Source organism: Lissotriton helveticus, chromosome 6 (genome assembly GCF_964261635.1).
Source record: "Lissotriton helveticus chromosome 6, aLisHel1.1, whole genome shotgun sequence".
NCBI classification, from domain to species: Eukaryota; Metazoa; Chordata; class Amphibia; order Caudata; family Salamandridae; genus Lissotriton; species Lissotriton helveticus.
Window position 1 is genome coordinate 692372024 of NC_136067.1, and position 25447 is coordinate 692397470.

Genomic DNA, 25447 nt, shown 5'->3' on the forward strand with positions numbered 1-25447 from the left:
TACAATATGTTTTTTTTTAGTTCCAGCAATTTTACCAAGTGTAGTATCCAGGTTTGGGTCTGCAGGATATCACCTCCTGTCCCTCAGGCGAATGTATTTGAAAACAGAATTGCTGCCCTTTCCTCTGGGAAAGGGGCTACCCCTGTAGATTCTCGCTAATCGAAAAATTTGCTTTTCCACAATCAATTCAATCAGATTTGATGATGTTCAAAATCAATTTATTTCTTAAAATATTTTTCAAAGTATTCTTTTGTAAAAGTTGCAGATTCTTTTCTTCTACATTCGGATATTTTGTGTATATCATGTTCAAAAAGACATCATCATTCATATCCAAACATTCTATTAATCCATCACAGGGTTACATACTGCCCCTATGCATTTCGGGACCAGCCCTTCGTCAGGGGTTCTTCCCTAGAAAAATAGGAAAGGGCAGCAATTCTGTTTTCAGATACGTTCGCCTGAAGGACAGGAGGCGATATCCTGCAGGCCCAAACCTGGATACTACACTTAGTAAAATTGCTGGAACTAAAAAAAAACCTTATTGTAAAACGTGTGCAACGGAACCTCCTAAAATATTTATATTGACTTTCTCTGTCCAAATCCGGTCGCACCAACGTGTCATATGAAGATATAGCTAACCTCACAGGAAACAAAGCTGAAACATTTGTTTTTTCTCATGGATGATACTAATCGAATATATTCACTAATCCAAGAATCTGAATGCGTCTCTACAAGTACAGGAACAGTCCAATCAAACATCAGACAACTACTTTTTACAGCCAAAAGAGAGATCAACCAGCGTTTGCATGAAAATACTTTAATAAGATACCATAAAGTCCAAAGGATCCCTAGGGGTCTAAGAATACCATTAAAATCAACCTAATGTAAAAACAACATGCATTTTACTGAACGTTGGTATGGTATTTTAAACAAATGTTTGCTAGACTTAATTTTATTAATAGTTGAAGAACTATCAAAACTACTGGAAGAATTGGAAAAAGAAGCCTCACAACTCAAACAAGAACTAATTGAGAAATTACCTAATGATAAATGGCAAAAAATACTTGAATATATAAATGTACAAACTGAAAAATATACGAAAGAGATAAATGAAAGTAAACTTCGAAAATTCAAACGTGATACAGTAGATAATAAATTGGGGGAGGTCTACAATTGGGCTGAAATATACGCAACAAGAAGACAACAAAGCACTTTCACCACTGGATAACCAGAAGGAGACACATCTTCTTCAGACGATTCTCAACGAAAAAGTTACCAAAAACGACCACCCACACATGAAAGTTCAGAAAATAGACCTTCTACGTCAAACATTAATAACACTGGTAAAACGTCTTTTTTAGAGAAAAGCCCGGACATTACCATAGAACCCGGAGGGCTAAGAGAACAAGAAGACACAACACCTATAGCCAAAGCAACCAGGAGTCACAGAACTTAGTGATAAACATATCTAAAACAGAACTATCAATATCACAAATGAAGACTTTACAAAAAGGAATGTCATACATCCCGACCTATTAATCTAATAAATTGGAGACCCAAATTAGCACATTTAAATTAATAAGATCACTAAAACTAAAACATTTCTTTAATAATGTGGTGGACTCACAACCCAAAGAAGATAAAGGAACATTAATGGGGCTAACACCAAAAAGCTCGTTTTTAGCTCCTGTGAGCCATAAAACTCTTGATACCTTCGAAACTATGATACAAAAAGAAGTTCAAGACCTATTAAAAGTGTAAAAGTAACCTTACAATTCAAGAAAGAAATGCTATTTTTCAAATTGCAACCAACAAGAACACAATAGTTTGCAAGGCAGACAAAGGAGGGGCTTTAGTTATTCCAGATACTGAATACTATAATAACAATGAAGAAGCACATGTCAACGACAATTCACTCTACATGGAACTGAACACCAACCCCACAAAAGAATATATGAACGTTTTAAAGACCATAATAGACCGTGCATTGGCACTAGAACGGAATGCAATAAAAAAAATGTAATTAAGGAAAATCCAAGCAACCAAATTTACAAATGGTTCCTAAAATTCACAAAAATCTAGAAAGACCACCATTCAGACCAATTGTTAACACAAGGAATTCAATTCACAAACCCATAGGGAGATATATAGACCGACACCTACAACCAAGGGGGTCATTAGGATGACGGGCGGACTTTGTCCGCCCGCCATCCTGTCGGTATTTGGGACCGCCCGCCATAAGGGCGGGGGTCCCGTGGGGGGTATTAGGATGTGCCCACCACAGTGGCGGGCACATCCAGAATTTTTAGCTGTGTCACGGGTGGTGCTCTCTGCACCGCCCACCACAATGCTAAAAATGCATGCCGCTTTGTAAATGCAAATGAAGGGGGTTACCATAGGTACACCCCGTGTGCACCCCCCACCTCTCCTTCACTCTGGGGGCCCACAGGGGGCCCCCAGAGTGAAGACCGCATGCCTTTCCGTGGCGGCATCTCCGCCGCGGAAAGGCAACTAAATACAACCATCATAATATGGCTGGCGGTGTCTGATAGACACCGCCACCATATTATTCCTTTTCCGCCCCGGCCGCAAGACGACCGGGGTGGAAAAGCGGCGGACGGTCTTTCCATCCGCCGAGGTCCCCCCCTCCATACTAAAAAAAAAAGAGTGTGGATGTCGGACGGATTGCCCCCGCCAGGCTGGCGGTGGCTACTGCCAGCCTGGCGGGGGCAATCTGCCTGACATCCTAATGGGACCCCAAGTGTCCAAAAAATGACAACATATTTACAAGACACGACCGACTTCCTAAGAAAGCTTGACGAAATAAAAATAGAGGAACAAACGAATGTTATCTTATGTACTGTGGACGTCTATCCCCCATGACTTAGGATTACAAGCAATGGAATCATTCTTAGTGAACAGTGATAAACAAATGGACTTACAAATATTTCTGATGGAACTTATGCAATTGTAATTACGCCACAGCTATTTCACCTGGAACAACACATTTTTTGCACAACTTTCTGGCGTTGCAATGGGCAACTGTGCAGCCCCAATATACGCGAACCTTTTCATGCACCGGTTTGAAATCGATTACATTTTATCCAATACGATTTGGCAACAACATCTACTAATGTACTATAGATATATAGACGATATCTTTCAAATTTGGAGAGGAGTAGAATTTTTTTTATTGAATAACCTAAATCAACTCAATCTCTTTGATGAAAGAATCCAATTTACACACACCATCAACAAAGAGAAAATAGCTTTTCTAGACGTGGAAATACAATTGGAAAATAATACAGTTGGCACCTCAGTATACACGAAAAATTATTTGCATTTCTACAGTTTCCATCAAATGAGTCTTAAAAGACATCTTCCATATTCACAGCTACTTAGAATGAAACGCATATCATCAACTGAAGAAATTTACAAAAGAAATAGTGAAAAGACCAAAGAGAAATGTTTACAACGAGCATATCCACTACACATTATACAGGAAGCACAAAAAAGAGTGGACACAAAAGAAAGGAACCAGTTACTGAGGTTTAAACCACAAACCATATCCAAATCAGAATGAGCAGTTTTTGTCTCTAAATTTTCCACCCACAGCTCTGGAATCAAACGTATTATCATGAAACACTGGTCATTACTATAATTGGAAGATGATTTTAATGGCATTTTTCAAGCACATCCTATCTTTGCATATCAACGCACTAAGAATTTGAAACAAATGCTATGCATCAACCCTGAATCAACTGAACACACTTACAAAGGAACCATTCCTTGCCACAATTGTGGGAATTGCAACAGCATCATCTGAGGAAGTACACTCACGCACCCCACACACGGAACTTCCATTAAATTGAATGTGAATGCTACTTGTGATAACAATTTCATGGTATACCTTTTAAAATGCCCATCTGGCCTACCATATGTGAGAAGACAGAACCAAAAATCAAATACGGCTCATCGAGCATAAAAGTAACATAAGAAACAAGAACTTGAAATCCACAGTGGCGACACATTTTATTGAGAAAAATCATATTACCAGCTAACTTCGGTATATGATATTGGAGCAAGTGAAAGAAAAAGTAGGACGAGAAAAAAAAAATCTACTCCAACGTGAACTTTATTGGATTCACAAATTTAATGCCATGCACCCTAAGGGACTTAATCAAAGACTGGAATTTAGTTGTCACTTATAACCTTCAATAGGCTCAGATTGGATTTAGCATTATATGTAAAGTTGTTGTACACCAGTTCACTGGTTTTCTTTTGAATGCGCTACTAACATGAATATTATGCTTCAATCACTGTGTTTCTAGTGGCTGTACATTAGTTTACTAGTTTTCTTTCGAATTAGTTAGTAGCATGAACATTATGCTTCCACACACACATTAGACTTTACTCACAGTTCTCTTTAAACACGTAGAACACAATACCTGATCAATCACAATAATGGTTTACTATTGTTTATTGTTGTTTATTTTTTGCCTGATTTAGAAATGTTCTGTTACTACACCTAATATTTGGGAGCCTGATGGAGACATTTCTGTTGACACACCCGACATTCGGGAGCTTGAGTATCTCTTCACTTTTTATCCCACCGCAATTGCATGCTTAACAACAGCGTCCTTAACTACGTGCACATAACTACCGAGTCATGCACAGTAGTGGTTATATCTGGGATTCCTGGGTAATATTGTTCGATTTACTAGTCTCACCCCTGTTGACATAAACGCAACCCGACGATTGGGCATTACCAGATTTTTAATTTTTTTTTCATTTTGATGCACATTCATCAACACAGCGCCACCCTCGCGTTACGCCGGAAGTTAGCCCCCCGTACACACGGGCTTTAAAACTATAGGCAGATTAGCCTTGTTTCACCATTTTGGAAACCTCCTTTGCGGACGTTAATGAATTGACACAAAGCTTCTATGAAACTCCACAGGTATGAACCTTGGTCTCTTCGTAACAATAGCAAGCACCACGAGTCTGACACGCACGGCACAGCACTTTGCGGATTCACTGATAGCTTGACTAGTTCTTTGTCAACACGTTTCTTTGTCATTCAATTTATTCCCCATGCCGAGTAAATACACACATTTTTGTTGAAACACCAGTGCTTGTATCCATTTGCACACCCTTGCGTCTTTCTAAACCCACCTCACAGTTCCCTTGTTTTCAATTTCATTTAGTGTATTGACGAGTCACCGGTTTCTTTTGGTCCTTTATGTCCATCACGAATATATACACTAAACAATTTGAAGAATCAATTACTTATTTTCGCACCTAAGCAGTGAAGACATTTTACTAATTGACATTCGCATTCAGCCATAGTTTTTGGATTAAGTTGAATCTATTTTTGTTTACCTTTTTTCTAGGGAAGACCCCCTGATGGAGGGCTGGTCCCAAAATGCATAGGGGAAGTATGTAACCTTGTGAAGGAGTAATAGAATGTTTGGATATGAATGACAATGTCTTTTTGAACAAGATATACACAAAATATCCGAATGTAGAAGAAAAGAATCTGCAACTTTTACAAAGGAATACTTTGAAAAATATTTTGAGAAATAAATTGATTTTGAACATCAACAAATCTGATTGAATTGATTGTGGAAAAGTGAATGTTTCACTTAGCGAGATGCTACAGGGGTAGCCCCTTTCCCGGAGGAAAGGGCAGCAATCATGGGACACCTGCCAGCCCAGGACCTGTGTGAGTTCGGACTCTATTGTTGTCCAGTACAGGGCAAGTCCAGATCATGTGGTAGAAATCAGCCGGTTCTTGGCCACAACGCATGCAGTTCAGATAGGGAAGCAACCCTGCCCTATGTAGGCGTTCTGGGGTGAGGTATGTGGCGTGCAAGTAGTAAAGTTGAATTAGGTGAAGTCTGGCTGAGGTCGTGATGGTTTGGGGGCCATTAGAGCATCACACCAATCCTCCTCCTCCAGGGGGCACAGCCACCCCTCCCACTGGGTCCTGGGAGGATCTAGTATTGTTGGGCCGTTATTGACAAAGGTACGGTATATCCGACGCACACCTCCCCTCCCCAGGCTCCCCATCATGACCTGGGCTTCTAATGGGCTAAATTCGGGGAGCGACATGCCTGTTAAGATGTGTGCATTAAGGGCATGACGGAGCTGCAGGTATTCCGTAAAATTGCGAGGTGTGAAGGGTGTAGTGCTTCTGCAGGTCCTGGAATGCCCTAATGTGGTCACCCACCCATATGTCGCCTAGCAGTGATATACCTTTGTAATCCCATTGTTTGAACCCTGAGAGTGTCCTGCCACGTCTCTTAACCACTTGCCTTGCCAGAAAGGTGTGTGCTGGCTCAATTGTTTGTTCCAGCGTTTGTGCCTTAGGGCCGTGCACCAAGCCACCAGGACCACTCTGGTTAGTGGTGGTATTGTTTTAGGTACTGGGCTTCCATATAAGTATGATTGCATTTGAGGGAACTCCATAACCTTGAGCTCTGTTTTGTAGACCGGGTCAGACCAGCCCCCGGTGAACCAGTCATGATTTACAAGAAACCAGGTGGCTAGGAAGTATAGGTGGGGATCAGTCATACCCATGCCTCCGTCAAAGTGTGGGATCCTACATCGGGCGAGGGCGATGCGCAGTCTTGCCCCTCCCCAAAGAAACCTTGTGGTCAGAATGTCTATCTCCATTTGTTTTGGAAGTGAAAAGCGGTATTCTGGATGATGTATAAGAAGCGTGGAAGGATCATCATTTTGAACAACCCTACTCTCCCGATTGGGTTGTGTGGTAGACTTTGCCAGCGCTTAGGATCGTCCTTGGCTTTTTTGAACAGTGGGGTAATGTTTAGTGCTCACTCCAAATCAGGAAGCAGAGAAACGCATATCCCTAAGTATTTGAATGGCTGTCGCCTGATGGGGATGGTTGATTGCCAGTCAAAGCATTCCCTAAAGAGGTGGAGTGGAACCAAGGTTAATTTTGCCGGGTTGAGCCAGAGGCCCAAGACATTTTCGATGGTTTGGAGTGCACAGAGGCACCTAGGACCAGAGCTGGCTTGGTCTGCCAGGAAAAGCAGGACGTTGTCCGCATACAAAGCGATTTTGTGGGTTTGGTGGCATCCCCAAGCCCAGCCTTGGATCAGGTTTTCTGACCAAATAAGGCATGCCAAGGGCTCCGTTGCCAATGCAAATAGAAGAGTTGAGAGGGGACACCCCTGCCTTGTGCCTCTTTGAATCTGGAACGCCTCTGAAAGGACTCCATTGGTAAGTACCCTGGCTCTGGGGTTAGAATAGAGGACTTGGACGAAGTGTCGGAATTGTTGACCTAGGCCCATCATCTTCAAGACGTCCTCCAGGTAGCGCCAGTCTACCGCGTCGAAAACTTTTTCAAAATCGACAATGAGGAGTGCTAGGTTTGGTGTAAGGAGCTGGCAGTGAGCAAGGGCCAGGTGGAGGTGTCTTAGGCAGTGTCTAGTGCTGTGGGCTGGCATAAAGCCGCGCTGGTCCGGGTGAACCAATTTGTGAGGAAGGGGACGGAGCTGCTGTGCTAGGATCAAGAAATATTATTTTTATCTCTGTATTAATTAATGAAATTGGGTGGTAGTCCAGCCAAGCTGGGGAGGGCAGTTGGGTCTTGGAAATAACAACAATAGTCACCACGTCAGTCTCGGGGGAAATAAGCTAACCTCTGCAACATGCTGGTAGAGGTCTGTGAGGTGTCCTGCGGGAGGCCATCGGCCCTGATGTTTTCACAGCCTTCAGCAAGGAAATTGCGTTGTGTATCTGTTCTGGGGTAAGGGGCAGTCTAAGCCTGCTGCTTCATCCCTGGTGAGGTGAGGAAGTTGGATCATTGAATGGCTCAGCATATCCAGGAGGGTAGCTTCTGGTTCACAAGGGGAGTACAACTGGGCGTAGTAGTCAGCAAACGCCTATGCAATTGTGGGTGATGTGTTTTGGGTGGTCCCTGAGGCATCTTGGACTTTAGAGAATTATTCTGTTGGCCAGGGGATAAGAGACCAGACTGTGCAGCAGCCTTCCATGCTTATCGTCCCATCTGTACACTCGGGCCACGGAGGAGCGCCACAGCATCTTTGCCGAATCCAGGGTGATCTGTTTGATCTCCTCATGAATGGCAGCGAGTTGCCTGTCTCGCTGAACGCCTGGGGTCCCAGTTGGGGCTGTTTCCAGCCGTGTTGCTTGCGCCTCAAGAAGGGTCAGGCGGCCGTTCGGCGCCAGTCTCCTCGTGCAAACCCGGCCTCTGGCTACTCCATGGATAGTGGCTTTACTTGCCTCCCAGAGGGTGCTCGGGAGGGGACTGATCCGTCATTAGCAAGGAAGTATTGGCGCAATTCCTCCCCTATCGCCTACTTGACCTCTTTGTCCTGCAGGATCCAGGCGTTCAGCCTCCACACCGTCCGGGGCATGTCAGAGGTTCCACCCAAGTGTAAAGATAGGGCTGAGTGGTCCGAGATTCCCCAGGGTAGGATGGCAACATTCGATACTCTTTGACATTTGGGGGCAGGCAGGAGGATCAGATCAATTCGGGAGTGCATGTGGTGGCTGCAGAGGTGTGGCTATATTGAGAACCTCAGGAATTCCATACCCTTCAGACGTTGCACAGGCCGAGGGCGGCCACCCAGCCGGCCAGTTTCTTTGTATGCGCTAACCTCACATGGGAGGGTGTGCCAGTCGTGTCAAGCGTTGGTTGCATAACTGCATTGAAGTCACCCCCCTGTCACCGTCTGCCCCGGGGGTAGTGTGGGGTTGTATCAGTGAGGTGCTGCAAGGAGGAGGTGAGTGTAGCGGGTGGGACATATATGGATGCCAAGTTGAGGGTGTTCCCTTCTAGATTTCCAGACATGAACCGGCCCTTGAGGTCTGTAGTGATGTAGTTGGGAGTGAAAGAGAGGCCTCGTCGTAGCAGGATTGCACACCCGGGAGCCCCATTCAAAACCAGAATGCCACACCCTGTCAAAATCAAACCGCGCGAGGAAGGGGCACTGGGTCTCCAAGAGATGGGTCTCCTGGAGCAGGAGTTTATCAGGGGCGTGGTGTTGGGCGTATTTTAGGGCCGCCACTGGTTTGATGCGGTCTAATAGTCCATTCACATTCCAGGATAGAACGTGGAGGGGCCTACCTTTGATGGTTGTCTGTACCATGGTTGGTGTGTGGAGTGAGTGGGTCAAGAGGCGTTTGGCCCTGAATGGGCTGGTACACTTTAATGTTAATGCGTAGTCGCAGTTTGCGCCCTGTGGTGTGCGTTGTTGCGGTGTAAGTGTGGTGATCAAGTGTTGAGGTGCTGTAAACAGTAAAGAAAAGAAACCATAACAAATTGAAGCCTAAAACTACCCAAAGGGCAACGGTCCCAACCCTTCCTGCTCTACCTACCCCCACTCTATACTTCCGGAACTGAAGCATCTGTCGCCTTGAGAAACAGAGAAAAATAAAGGTCTAAACTTAAACACTTAGCTGGGAACAGCATGGTGGTGGACCCCTCCATGATATCGGATACGATAGTGTCATTGGCATATGTCTCTGAGTTCTGTGTTTCCGTGGGATATATCTCCCCTCTCTCGCCCAGTCGGGATCTCTCAGATCTGTGCTTCTGTAAATCTGGCTGATATCCTAGAGCGCAGGGCTTCTGGAAAGATCTGAGTCCATGGCCGCTGAGTCCATGGCCGCTGCGTCCAGGGCTCTGGAGGGGCTGGGGGCGAGGCGTAATTCATCCGCAGAGCTTTACCGACTTTGGTCCCCTGAGACTGGAGGGCCAGCAGTGGTTTTGGGTCCATGGGTAACCGAGCCAGGTGACTCGGACACCGCTGTGCGCATCTCCCGGCCCCTGCGTGACTGCATGCGCCTCCTTTGCTGCTTAGGGGAGAGACGGACGGTCTTTTGTGATCTGGACAGCCCGATCGAGGATCCAGAGCGGACTCTGAGGGGTCGTTCCTCAGTTAGCCAGGTCCAGGCAGACTGTGGGGACTCGAAGAAGAGTGTCGTAATTTGGAAGACAACCCGGAGACGGGCTGGGATGAGGAGCCTGTATTGGAGGCCTAGATGCGAAGTTTCTGTTTAACCTCTGTATACGAGCGTTGTTGAGCCTGAACTTCCTTGGTATAGTCTGGAAAAAGCATTATGGTTTGGTTCTGGAACTTCAAGGTACCTCAGGCCCGGGACGCACTCAGGATAGCATCTCATCCAGGTGTCTACAAAGGCTGCTGTTTGGCCCTGCTCGACCCCCCCTGGGAACCCCATCAGGCAGAGGTTGTTACAGCGTAACCAATTTTTGTCATCCTCAGCCCTTTTGTGTAGCTCCTTAGTATGTGTATGAAGGCGGGATACCTGGTCCTTTAGTTGACGGACCTCATCCTCGACTGTAGAAATGCAGGATTTCGCCTCTGAAATACGGGCCGTGGGGTTGCACAAGTCTTGGCGAATGAGGGCCATGTCCACCCGGAACTCTCCGATCTTGCCCTCCACCAACACCTGAGATGTCCTGATGGTTTGCAGGATTGTCGTTAGATCAGTCCCTGGGAAGGAGGAGCTCCCAATTTCCCACTTCACCGGGCCTAGATCACTTGTGGTATACTGGTCCATTTTAGTTTAAGGCTGGGTAGTAGATGAATTAGTGACTTTGTCCCTGCCCATCGTAGATGTTGAGAGGGGGTTGTGTCTGTTTTAGCTGGCAGTGTGCCACAAGGCAGAGGCTCAGGCGGGGGAAAGTCTATTGCCCCCCAGGAGGTGGTGCTGATGTATTAGTTGTCCCTCCCCATTGTAGATGGTGAGAGGGGGTTGTGTCCGGTTTAGATGGTAGTGTGCCGCAACGCAGAGGCTCAGGCGGGGGAAAGTCTATGCCCCCCCAGGAGGTGGTGCTGATGTATTGGTGCCTGGGGGGTTGTCCCAGGTTCTTGGCTGCTGTCAGTCACCCAAGTGCTGGTCTCAATTCGGTAGCGCAGTGGTCCGCTGGGGGGGGTGTTTGTTTCTTTCCTGCGAAACAGTGTACACATACAGTTGTTGGGCTCAATTGGGCAAGGCAGGGGAGCCCTTCAGGAGTCCACCGCAGCGCGCCTTCACAGCTGATCCCTTCACCCATGGAGGTCTAGGCGCCGCACCTCTGCCAGGATCACAGCGGCAGCCTGCAAGACTCGCCTCTGCTCGGGGGACCCCACCGGCCCAGCACAGCCCCACCTCAGTTGGGACAGCAGGAGGCCAGGTTCTGGGACATCCCTTATGGCACAGTGAGCTCCCCATGCGCTGTGTGCAGGGCCCCACCTAGGGTCTAGTGGCCGCTACGGGGCAGCGTATACTGGTAGGATCCGGCCGGGCAGAGGGGGTGTCTCAGATCTCGCAGTCGACTGTGTTGCTCGGGGCTGCCCCTGTGTTTTCCTGCCAGGTTACCTTGGGGGTACGGTTAGCAGATCATCTCATTGTGGGGCTCGGGCCCAAGGTTCAGGCCGCATGCCAGTGCAGCGTCACCTTGGTAGGAGCTGGGGGAGGGAGAAGGCCTCCAAGTATGGCACAGTCCAGCTCCTAAGGGATCAGGGCCCAGGGCTGGGTTGTTGCCGAGTCAAACTTGCCCAAGGAGGGCAAGCGTGAGAGTGAGTTGCAGCTGAAAATGGATGGGGTGGGGCAGAGGTGAGAGGGCCTCTCCTGAAGTCCCCACTGTGCGACCGAGGCAGTTGATCCACCCTGCCAATGGACCATTATGATGCGGACCCCTAGGACTGCGGCCGCAGCCACACCAGGCCAGAGAATATGTCCGAGGGACTGCCTCTACACCTCATGCACTGCAGCCTTCCTCCCCACCAGGTCGAGTAATGGATGCCTCCTTTGCACCAGGGGGTCCGTATGGAGTGCTCCCACTGGGTCAGGTGGCGTTCACGGAAGGCATCCCTTTGCCCAGGTCCCATCGGTCCAGTTCATAGCCCGGGCCGCTCCTCGCTGGCAAAATGTCAGCACCCGAAAGGAGGGAGAGACCCAGGCGATGGGTCTCCCGCTGCCCGAGACGGCAGCCGGTCCTCCACCCCTTGTTCCGCCCGCCAGCCAGGCGCAATCTTCGCAGCTCAGGCTCCTGCAGCAGCCCCGGAGGTCTGGCTGGTGGAAAGGAGGTCTCACCTCAGGCTCTCAGGGCTGCCTGGGAGTAGGGTCGTCTTGAGGTTTTGCAGCGCTGCCTCTCCTCTCCATCAGGTGAGTCAATCAGCACTCAGTCATGGAACCGCAGCCTAGAGGGAGCCCCGGACCGCTTCAATGATGTTTCCGCCGTTGGTCCCACGGCGTCAGGCACAGGCTACAGCCTCAAGGCCCGGCTAACGGGCACCACCATCTTGAGATCAGCGCGTCCCGGGGACCTGGGCACAGAGCAGGGTTTCTCGCCCAATGTTGCGGTGTTTCTCGCCACAGGTGTACAGCACAGGTTGTGGCGAAGTGCTGAAGATGAGTTAGGGGGATGGATCGCAGCGTATTATGAAGCGGATGACGGAGGGGTCCAGAGTACTCCTAGAGTGCGACCGCCATCTTGATGGTTCAAGCCACACCCCAAACCCCACATATTTTAAGGGTGCCTGTGGAAAGTGCTGCTATTTACATACTTAAATCTAGATAAGTCTAATAGTGACTCAAGCCCTTAAAGACTAATTAAATGAAGGGGAAATTAATCTCTTTTAAAGCTACTTCAACAATGTTCCAAAGAACATACATTATCCTATCTTGATTCCATTCATTTGAGCAGAAGAATACATGAATTCCATGAGTAATCACTGAAATAAATAGCAACTCTGCACTTGCTTAGGAGAAGTCTTTTAAATATGTATATTCTGAATTCTTAGAAGAAACAGACTGATGGACGAAAAGCTGTCAGTCCTCTCCTTGAACCTGATTCAAAAAAGCTTTTGTTGTGTATACTCCAGACGTGTGTGTCGTACTCCTCAATGTTCAGCAGTAAGTAATAGTCACAGGAAAAGCTTTGTAAACTGGGCCCCTTATAGTCATGGAGTTAATATGAATGTGGATTTCAAATGTATTTTCTTCTTTTTATCTATATGTGGAGAACATTGTCTAGGTGAAGGAACTCCTCCCTCAATACCATCTAAAACATGCTGGGCGGTGGGGTAGTTGTCCATGTTCACTTCACCACTTACACCTACTTGAAGAAAGTGAACGTTTAAACATGGAATGAGTGTGGGGAACGTTATTGAGGGCGTTTGTGAGGACCCACAAAGTAAAGAATTTGAGGGTGTTCACTAAATGCCATCTCACATGGCTCTCCATTTGGACCACCCATTTTTATTTTGTTAAGCACCTCAACATAGGTCAACATTGTCCAATTCAGAGTATCAGTTGTTGGCAGAATTGACAGAATAGAAGAAAACCAGGGACAAAAACATATGTTTGTGTCCTATGTTTAAAATAAATACAACTGTTTTGAATAACGATGTATGTGCTAGGGAACTGACCTGCATTTATTACTTCATTTATACAGGAAAAGGAGACTTAACAAATGTACATTATAAACTGTCCAGCATGACTCTTCTGGGAAATATAAATGTATTTGAAACAATTCATCGCTGCTTAACAGGCCATATGTCAGAGAAGAGTGTCCCTAAGATAGAAAAAGAGACATCATATCTTGATTGAGGTGGGTGAGGCAGGTGGTGAAAGGGAGGAACTGGGTTGTAGACACTCAGAAAAGGAGGGGGTCACCTAGAAAAGACAGAGATAGGACGAAGAGGTTAACTAGGACTAGGAGATCGGAAGGATTGCTTAATTGAGCTAGTAAGCAGTGGTCATTTAGCTACAAGATGGGATTTATATGGTTTATGTGATGTGGAACTCTTTAAACTGAAGTGTTCTTTCAGTCTGTTTTTGAATATGTGAAACAAAAGTACTATTTCTTATGATTCTGGCAATACTGTCTTCGAACCTGAGAAAAAAGAATAAAAAGCTGCAGGTTAGTGTGGACTTTAAATTGCTTCCAGGGTATTCTAGATGTAATGTATAATGTTCATGGGGAAGGTACATGGCTGATCAAATGGAGCACACCTGTACCTGATTGGCAAGGTCTACTCTGTCTCTACTGGATATATCAGAAATGTATCTCTCGGTTCTTCAAGTAAATAAGTCAATACAAAAGATAAAAGTATCTCTCACCCAGCGCCCAGGGGGAATTCCAGTGGATCTTTTATTTTCTCCACTTTATGAACATTTTATTCTCATAGGGATAGTTTAAGTCTGCTGGGAAGTGATCCGAATGGTCCCTTATGTAAGAGCGATGCCAATGATCAGTCTGGTAACTGTTCTCAAAAAGCTGTATTTGGAGTAGCAGATAAGCTTTTGTGTAAACTCATGTTGGATTTACCTCTTAAAAAACGCAATTTACAGAAATCTTCCCGAATGCTTCTAGGGTTAGACAATTTGTTAGTATTTTATCTTATCTAACAGTCCACAAAATGTAGACTGTGATGATGCCTTTATATCTATCTTATATAGACAACTCACTCACTCAAGAATAAACTAGAAGTGAGAAGTTTTGCTGAAATAAATAACCTAATTACCTAAGGAAACATGGGTGTGGATCATGATACCGTCCATTACTGATATAGCTAATGGGTTGCGCCACGATTGTATCCTACTGCCTTTTACATTTGCAATATACCAATCTGATGTCCTTCCCTACATGAAACTGGCTAGTCCTCCTTGGCACAATTCTGCTTAACATGTTAATGTACATACAGAATACGTGCACACGCATGGATAAGTGGCTGATACATGAATGATATTATTTTATTTGATCTGACTCCCAAAGAGGATTATGAGTATTAATGGCTTTTCTTCCCTTCATCATGTTTAAATATGTTAAAATGTGAAAAAATTATTTTGTGAAAAGGGCCAAAACCCTAAATGGACCAAAAACCTAAATTTATGTAGGAAATGTTCAGTTCTCAGTTGCCACACAATATACATATCAAGAAAAAGTGATCCCCAAAAACATGACTATAATCAACACATGGAGCACAACCAAGCCACATGATTTCACATGGCGGAGGTCTGGCAAATATTTATAAATTCATAGGTTAAACTGAGTTCTTTCTCTGTCAGTGAGGCATTCTATCAAGGCACAATGTTGTCACCAACAGAGAAAACAGTCCCTTAAATTGGCAAGAACATTGTGGGCCAATGCATTTTGTTCTACATTTTTTTAACAGCCCTCCAAGGAGTTAAATGTAGGTGCATTCAGCGACATTCACATTTAGCATGCAACTTTTAACAAAAGTGGCTAAAATGAGTTGAAAACATCGGTTTTGTAAGATGACACTGTTATGTTTTGGTATTTTTTTAGGCGCATTTGGGCATGTTTTACAAGACAGTTCTCACCACTTATGGTTGTCACAAGTCAGCTCTCTGTGAGCTGCAGCTTCCACAGCTCTTTCTTTGGAGGAACTTACTCTTTCACCGACCCTTCAGCATCTCCCACAGCGCCAGGAGATAATAATAATAATAATAATAATATTAATAATAATACAATAGTGTTACTTTTATAGTACAAATAGCTACCTCAAACAGAGGTGTCCTAATGCTTAGCAATAATCAGTTGAGCAGATAAGGGACTGGCCTAACCGAAGACCCTCGTTTTTAGGTGGCTGCGAAACACAGATTCAGAGTCCAATATGCGAAGATGTAGAGGTAGTGCATTCCATATCATAGCTGTCCTAAACGAGAAGGCCCTTCCTCCTTTTCTGGCCTTGGAAAACCGGCGAATGTTCAGTAGGTGCTTGATGTGAGGGGAAATGTGGTGACGGAAAGGCACTCTGCGAATAAGTCATGCTGCTGTGTTCTGAATTATCTGACGTCTGTGAATCAGATACCCGGGTAGTCCCAGGTACTGACTGTTAGCATAATCTAGATGAGATGTTACCATCGCATTGACTACTGTCCTCCTGCTGTCCTCTAGCAAGAGGTGCAGGATTTAAAAAAAAGTTTTCAGTTTGCTAAAGCAGACCGACGAGACATGGTGTATGTGGGTTTCAAAAGCTGAGTCCCACTTGACGCCCAGATTTCTAACTTCCTTAGCCAGACAGGGCAGAGTTCCCAACTCAGCCAGCCACCAAAGTCCTGCGGGCGGGGGAGAGGGCTGACCAAAGAACATGATCTCCGTCTTCGCTGCATTTAGCTTCAGCTTCTTGTTATTTTTCATTCAGCTGGTGATATCCTTCAGGCAGCCCGTTACTGATTCTTAAAAGAGAATATCAGCTGTGTATCATCTGCGTGCGAAACAGCCTTCAACTCCCAGGTGTCAATCAGATTGAAGAGTGGTACAAAATAGATATTAAAGAGCAGGGGGCTAAGTGCCGAACCCTGTGGTACCCCACACCTTAACGGCTTAGGTGATGATTGGTGTGGTGGAAGAAATGCACTTTGGGTGCGATTATGAAGGTAGGACTGGATCCAAGCGAGGGCTGTGCCCTGGATACCACTCTGTTCAAGTCTATTTAGCAGTATGGCATGAGCAACCGTGTCAAAGGCCGCGGACAAATCCAACAGGATCAGTATAGCAGAAGCTCCCACGCCCATTGACATTCTTATAGACTCTGCCACCTCCACCATGGCAGTTTCCATGCTGTATCCTGTCCAGAAGCCTGACTGAGTGTTGTGAAGGATGTCATGGGAGTCGACATACTTTGTGAGTTGGCGCTGCGTTATTTTTTCCCAAATGTTTGCAGGTGCCGGTAACGGAGTTATAGGACGGTAATTCCCAAGCACCTTGGGGTCAGTGTTAGGTTTTTTCACGAGAGGTAAGAGGAGGGCCTGTTTCCAGACATCAGGAAACATGCTCATGGACAGAGACGCATTCCAGAGAAAATTCAGTGCTGGATTAATCCAGTGCAAGAGTGATCTGAAAATCTTGGGAGGACAGGGATCAGTGGGAGATCCCGATTAACACCTCAATATCGTTGTGTGCATCTGTCTGACTACAGGTTACCATTCTACCACATATGAACAGTGGTCTAACCATTCTCTAGTCATAATTTGCCCAAAGCAGCCCAGTTCGTCTCAGGTCAATGTTGAGTTTATGCCTTCTAATTGTACTGGGTGCCACTGTCATTGTGTGTTTTTGGACATACTTTTAGATACAATTGGGCATGTTTTAAAGACTGGCTGCCTGTTCGAAAAAGTATTTTTTTTTTGTTTTTAATATGCGTGCTTGGCATCTATATGTTTTAAATCTCCGGATGAACTTAAACGGTTCATTCATCTTCACAAAAGAGAAGAAATGGATCTTGGGAAAACCTGAAATTTATTGTTTTGTATATAAGTTGTTTATTCCATCATTGTGTCGATTTGATTGTTGTTATTATTTTTTCATGCTATTACATTTTCTCTGTACCTTGTCCCACATGTGCCTGTGTTTAAAGATTTTCCCACTTTAGACCTCACTTATCGTACATTGCTCCCATGCTGGTAAGTGTTACCATTTTCTTTAGTACAATATTTAATAGTGTTCTTTGCTTCAATTTCCTGTCTTATTTTACTTAACTCATGTATGGATCTAGAGGCCTTTTCTCCGGCTGACCGCCTAGAGTGTGTTTCTCCGCCTCACCATTACACTGTAGCTTTCCATTTTCTTTCCTTGCATCCTGATTAAAGCCATACTGGCTGTTTACCATCTTTTTTTATTAGTATATTATATCATGATGTCTCCTTTATCTTTTTTTTCTATATCTTTGCACTCCCTTATTACTCTCTTGACTATGCCTTACTGTGTGGTTCCTTCAAAGGTTGCATTTGGTTAGTTTCTGTCCTAAACATTGTCACATATCATTTAATTATTTGTATAGATGTTTAGTAACCTCCACTTTGTCTCCTGGAATGTCAAAGTTTTAAGTAACCCTACTAAGAAACAAAATGTGTTCACACATCTTTCCATTTTAAAATGCTAAATTGCCTTATTGCAGGAGACTCGTTTTACAGACAAAGACATTACCTTCCCAAAAAATAATTGGTTGGATCATGTTTTTGTTCTTCTGTAAACAATCATAACAGTGGTATTACTGTTTTGTTGCAGATATACCCCTAGTCTGGTTATTTAGATGGAGGTTAAAGCAGGAGCGTAGCAAGGTCAAGTGGTACCCGGCGCGGAACATTTCTTGTCTCCCCAGGCTTGACAAAATGGCAAAAATATGTGTTTAAAACACATTTTTTTCCATTTTCTCAAGCCAGGGGTGGCAAGTGTCACACTGAGGGGGTTGACAAAATGACAAATATATGTGTTTAAAACAGATATTTTTGCAATTTTGTCACCCCACTCAGTGATGACACCCGGGCGACCCGCACCCCCTTCCTAAGCCCCTGGGTAAAAGATTAGGAGGGCAGATGGCTTCTACTACATCTTACCATTAGTAATACATTGTTATCCATTTTTAATGCCTATGGTCACACCGGTGTGGATGTTCACTTTTTGGGAACAGGTCTCTACCATGTTAGTTATGTTCTGGTGCAGATTTTATCGTTGGAGGAGATCGTAACCAACGTATGGACCCCTTTATAGATGGAAGTTCTACAGTAAAATATTTACCCAAAATAATTTCAGAAAATATATACATTACAGAGGGTTAATACATGCCTTAGCGAACATACAGTCTGGATGGAATGGAATTTACTTTCTATTCTCCTGTTCACCATTCTTCACCATTTTAAATCCTGGATAAACTACATTTTTTGACTCATGATTTACTTAGTTCTTTAGTGAAAGCTGAAATATTCCCTATTGTAATTGCAAACCATGCACTGGTTTTTGTTGACTTGGATTTATTGCCGGACATCTCTTGTTCCAATACATGGGAATTTAATAATAGTTTGTTAAGAGATAAGCTTTTTGTGGAGAAGTTTTTTCAGTTTTCAAGGGATTTTATCACCACTAATATTTGCTCAGATTCTAATCTTAATTTTATGTGGCATGAATCTAAACAACTGCTAGAGGATATATTATAGATTATGTTGTGGTTAATAAAAAATAAAAAGCACATACAGAATCTTCCTTTTCATTGGATTCTATTAAACAACTTGTACATGAATATTACACTTCCAACCAAGAAACTACTATAAAACCTATCTTTCAGGCTAAATTAGATTGTAACCAAAAATGTATTAAGGTGCATTTGACATGTTTTTCAAAATGAATGCACAATGATATGGTGGTTTCAATAAAGCTGGAAAAACCTTTAGCCAACTATTTAAGAGTAAAGAAACAGAAATCCGACATTGACAGTTTTACTGATAAAGTGAGTAACAAGCACTGTAATCACTCTGAGATTTTAGTCTGTTTTATGGAATAATATCAACACCTATAAACCAGAGCATATTCCATCTGGTGGAGGCATTCGAAGCTTTCTTCAATTCTCTTCCAAAAAATCCAGGATCCAATAATTGACCGTTCCTCATTAAATAGCAAAACCTCATGTATGAGGTAAAAGAGTCTCTAGACAAGGTTGAGGAGAAGATGTGGCCCATAGCTAAGGCGGCCGATCTCAAATCTGGCAAACCGAGTTTGATGCTTGGCAAGGACTCGCAACATCCTGTAATTCTGGGCAAATCACTTAATCTCCCCATGCCTTACAAATATGAATGTGTCCTCATGTGAAGCAACTGGTGCACATGTAAAGCGCTTATACCTGATACCTTTGGTTCAAGTTCGCACTATATAAAACTCCGTAAAAAAAAGACAAAGTACACAAGACTCCTTACCATCTCTTTTTTAATTATTATATTATATCATGATGTCTCTTTTACCTATTTTTCTATATCCTTACACTCTTTAATTATGCTCTTTACTCTGCCTTATTGCGTGGTTCCTTCAAAGGTTGCATTTGGGTAGTTTCTGTCCTTCTCTATATTTTACAGTTTATCCATTGTCACATATCCTTTCATTATTTGTATACATCTTTAGTAACCTCCACATTGTCTCCTCGAATGTCAAAGGTTTCAGTAACCCTACTACAAAGCAAAATGTTCTCGCACATCTTTCCTGTTTAAAATGCTAAATTGCCTTATTGCAGGAAACTAATTTCACAGACAAAGACCTTACCATCTCAAAAAAGTATTGTGTGGGTCATGGTTTTGTTCTTCTGCAAAGAATCATAACAGTGGTATTACGGTTTTATTGCAGAAATCCCCCAGTCTGGTATTTAGACGGAGGTAAACGATTAGGAGGGCAGATGGCTTCTACTACATCTTAACAACAAAAAGCAACAGGAACTGTTGGTTGAGACGCACAATTCACTGGCCCACTGTGGTGCCATTTGTTTCCTTAATAATAGATAATCAATGTTTGAAAGTTCCTTCCCAATATTAGTCCATTGTATTAACACAAAATTCTTACAAATGACTCATTAAACTCAAAAAATGTCACCCAGTTCAAAACTTCTTCATTTCTTGATTTAATTCCTCTCAATCCATGAATATTCTGAATGTTCAACAAATTCACAAAACGCTGTCCATTAAATTTCATGTAGCGGAATCCATAGTATGTTCAACACCCAATGCATTTCGGTATAAACCTTCATCAGGGGTAATGCTGCAATTTAACAAAAACATTTTCTTGTAGTAAATACTATAATTGAAATTATTGAAATCAATGAAAAGGGATAGACCAGGGCGGTACCAACATGCTTGTGACCTCTGCTGTTTGTCGTGCTCATGAAATATGAATAGTGCTCCTAAAGTAAACCTTAAATTCATCCAGTGAACACTCAATGTGCTAAAATATGTGTGACTAAACAATATGTGATTAAAGCCACCTGTGGCTCTTCCACACATACTGCAAGCCTACATATTGGCTCCTATCTCACCTTCTCTGCCCGTTATTAACTCGTGCCTGTCAGATGGAAGCGTAACTGCACAAAGACAAAAACAAGAACAAAATACAACGCTTTTTGTTACTGCCTGCAACACTTAATGTCTCATGTAAGTGAGACAAACCGTTCTCTGCTCATCTGCTGCAATATGCTGTGGCCCCTTTTCTCTCCAGCGTGCTCCTATCTGCGATGTTATCCACTGCAGAGTACCGTGAATCTCTACCACGTCTGAAAGGTAAATGTAAATGTGTCACTCACTGATACCTAATTAGTAGCGTTTCATGTTCGTGCCTGACAGCAAATATAACTATCACGGTGGTTACCTGTATCGTTCGTAAAATCTCTACCCTTGGCGTTCCTCTGCACTCGATGTTCACGCTACCAGAGTTTCAACAAACCGTCCACACGTGACGTTGCGCATAAAACAACGAATAAGAACGTCGCTTCCTTCCAAGTTCTAATCTTCAACATCAACGACAACGAAAACGGAATCAGCTCCTGGTGCGCCCGAAACCAACTAACTGCCTCAAAATGGCTACCAATATCCAAAAGTGTAAAACTTTATCGAAATGGATCCCGAATAGATGACACCCATAAAAATATAACAAATAAACTTTTCCCAGAGAAAACCAGAACTATTCAAGAACGAAACTAAAAAACGAAACTACAAAACGGATTTAATATAAAACTAGCTTATTCACATGTACCACTATCGAAAGCAAATTATTTATGACATCACTTTAAAATATTATAATAGTGCCGTGGAAAAATATGAAGAAAAATGGTTCATGAATGGTGACAAAAACCCAAATACCAGTGCTGAAACTAGAAAATGTAAGGCCTCCATAATGTGTATCTAGTGTCTAAGTATTCATCTTGCATGAGCCTGAAAAACATGATCACAAATGATGATACACAATAAACATGAAACTACAGTACTACAACATCATCAAGATCATCATAATTAACATTTTTTCATTCAGTCCATGGGGTACCAAAGTTCTCAAGAAACGTATCCAATGAGTCTCTCTTTGAACTAAAAAGCGGGTGGCATCAACATGTTGCGACTGTAACACCCTCTCCAAAACAGTAAATCTCAACTGGGGTATCGTGTGGTTCATTTCCTTCCAGTGTACTGCCAAACATGATTTAACATTAGCTGTGCATATCATGCTCTTATGTTCTTTAATACGTACTTTCGCTTTCCTGGTAGTCCGCCCTACATACACTAGCCCACATGGGCATTTAATTGCATATACTAACATGGTTGAATTGCAATCACTCCTGTGCTTCAACTGAATTTCTTTTCCTGTATGCGGATGAGCAAACTTATTCCCAATTAGTATATTCCCACAATGACCACAATTTTGGCACTTCATCATACCTTTCAAACCACTGTCAATGACAACACGTTTCTCCTGATTAAGAATCTCTTTAAGGTTCTTAGACCTCGTAAAAGCAAAAATGGGTTTTTCTAAAAATATTTGTTTGAAATCAGATTCTTGGTCAATAATTTCCCATCTCTGCAAAATGCATTTTTTATGGTTGTCGCAACAGTAGAATGTTTTAACACAAACACCTCTCTCCTGGCGGGAGATTTAGTGACTTTTTCCAGCAACTTTGTAGGTGGTATAGAACATGCTTTCTGTCTTGCTTTCTCTAACACTGTGTTTGGAAAACCTCTCTGTTCATAATTTTGGCTCATCACAGTGATTTCCAAGATACCCTGTGGATCATCTGAGCAAATTCTGCGTGCTCTAATAAACTGTGATAATGGCCAATGATTTTTAAGAAACTGTGTGTGAAAACTATTGTAGTGAAGTGCGTTGTTTCTATCTGTGGATTTTTTGTATAATCTGGTGGTTAATGTGTTTCCTTTTCTTGCAATGAAAATATCCAAGTAATTAATCTTATCTGAACTTATAGTGTACATGAATTTAATCAGAGCATGACAATTATTCAATGTTTCGAGAGCGTTCTGCAATATTTCTTGTGGACCTTTCCACAATATTAAAATGTCATCTATATACCTCATGTATAATAGAAGACCCTCATTCCAATCCGGCTTACTCAAAACATGTGTCTCCTCAAATCTGGCCATAAACATATTCGCGTATGTGGGCGCCCCCGTAAAACCCATAGAGGTTCCTGTCTTTTGGAGATAAAAATTATCCTACCAGCAAAAGTACCCATGGTATAAACATAAGTGTAATAATTCCAACAAAAATATGTTGCGACCCTCCTCATAGTTGTGTCTCAAAAGCATCCATTCTGCTGCTTCCAAACCCTCATCATGGGGAATGGATGTGTACAAGGCTGATACATCTACCGTGCATAACCATAATTCATAATTTGCTGAAATCTCAATACCCTGTAACTTCCTCAAACACTCTGTTGTATCCTGTACGTAAGTGGACCAGTCTTGCACAAGTGGCTGCATAATATAATATAAATATTTACCCAAAGGTTCGTGTAAAGAACCGCATCCCGCCACGATCGGGCGGAATGGGGGGTCTGTCGAACTCTTATGCATTTTAGGCAACATGTATATATTGGGTCTTCTTGGGTGTTCAATTGTGAGATACTTGCTTGTTTGTTCATCAATCTACCCGAGATCAGTTGCTTTCTTTAAGATCAAAGATAGAATCCGCTGAAATTCATTGGTGGGATCTGTCTCTAATTGGATATAGGTGTTTGTGTCATGTACATGTTGGTCTACCTTAAGTAAATAGTAAGTCATGTTGAGCACCATTAGTGCTCCTCCTTTATCTGCCGGCACAATTTTGATATTCTCGTTCATGGCCAATTTATTTAATGCCATTGTTTCACTTCTAGACAAGTTCCTGCATCTATCTGAATGGTATTTCAATTTTGACAGATCTTTCTTTATCAAAGTCTCAAACAAATCTAAAGACTTATGAGATATAGGTGACATAAAGGTGCTTTTCGGTTTGAACATTCTATCTTTCTGCGAAATGTCAGTTTGTCCTTGTGATCCCGCCATAACGTGATGGAAAAACCACCTCAGTCTCAGTTTTCTCATGAATTTAAAAAGAGACACCTCTGTCTCCAATTCATTACTTTGATAGGTAGGTACAAAGGACATACCTTTGTTCAAAACAGACCATTCTACCCTGCTTAGTTCCACATCAGAAATATTCATGATTAGTTCCTCTTGGGATTGTGCTGTGCGCCTTCTATCTTGCTTTTTTGGGCCCTTGTCCCCTCCTTGTTTGTTTGTTTTGGATTGGGATTGGTCGTCTGGAGGGTGGTTTGACGTACGGCCTGATTCTAAAAAAGCCTGCTTAGAGGAACCACTAGTTTCTGATGTTATTTCATGTGTGCCACCAATAGCCCCTCCTACTGGTGGGAGAGTGGGTAGAGTTTCTTGTTCAGTGACTAATGTCTCTTCCGATGTTGTAGCATCTGGTTTTCTGAACACGCGTCTCTGGGCATAAGCATTGGCCCAAGTATAAATTTCATCAAGGTTATAATCGATCGTGTCCCTTTTACATTTTCTCAACTTTCTCTCATGTACCTCCTTAGCATGTTCCTCTAGCTTTTCATTTATGTTAAGTAATGTTTTATCCAGTTCCTCTGAGGTCATCCGTTTGGATAATTCAGATTAATCTCTTTTTTTAAAGTATATTGCAGTTGCTTAACCAATTGTATTGTGGTACCCGGTCTGGCTTGAAAATCCCCAGTTTCTTTAATGAGAGAATAAATACTTTCTGTTTCCTCAGTTGTATAACCTTTAACCTCTGCTTGATTGGTGGTAAGATGTGCAATTTCATCAAAATCCATATCGAGCAGTTGCTGGTTGTCTGAATGGAGTCACAAAGTAGTATATCTATTAAGATGTGACAACCTGCACTCCTATTTGTATTCATCCTTTCGTAAAACTAATCACTTTAAATCAAATGTGTCCTGGTGCTGCCCCAAAACCTGGCCGACCCCTGCCAGGTGAAAAAACAACAAAAAGCAACAGGAACTGTTGGTTGAGACACACAAATCACTGGCCCACTATGGTGCCATTTGTTTTTTTAATAATAGATAATCAATGTTTGAAAGTTCCTTCCCAATATTAGTCCATTGTATTAACCCAAAATTCTTACAAATGACTAATTAAACTCAAATAAATGTCATCCAGTTCAAAACTTCTTCATTTCTTGATTTAATTCTTCTCAATCCATGAATATTCGGAATGTTCAACAAATTCACAAAACAGTGTCCATTAAATTTCATGTAGCAGAATCCATAGTATGTTCACACCCAATGCATTTCGGTATAAACCTTCATCAGGGGAAATGCTGCAATTTAACAAAAACATTTTCTTGTAGTACATACATGTAGTACATACTATAATTGAAATTATTGAAATCATAGGGCGGTACCAACATGCTGGTGACCTCTGCTGTTTGTCGTCCTCATGAAATATGAATAGTGCTCCTAAAGTAAACCTTAAATTCATCCAGTGAACAATCAATGTGCTAAAATATGTGTGACTAAACAATATGTGATTAAAGCCACTTGTGGCTCTTCCACCCATACTGCATGACTATATATTGGCTCCTATCTCACCTTCTCTGCCCGTTAATAACTTGTGCATGTCAGATGGA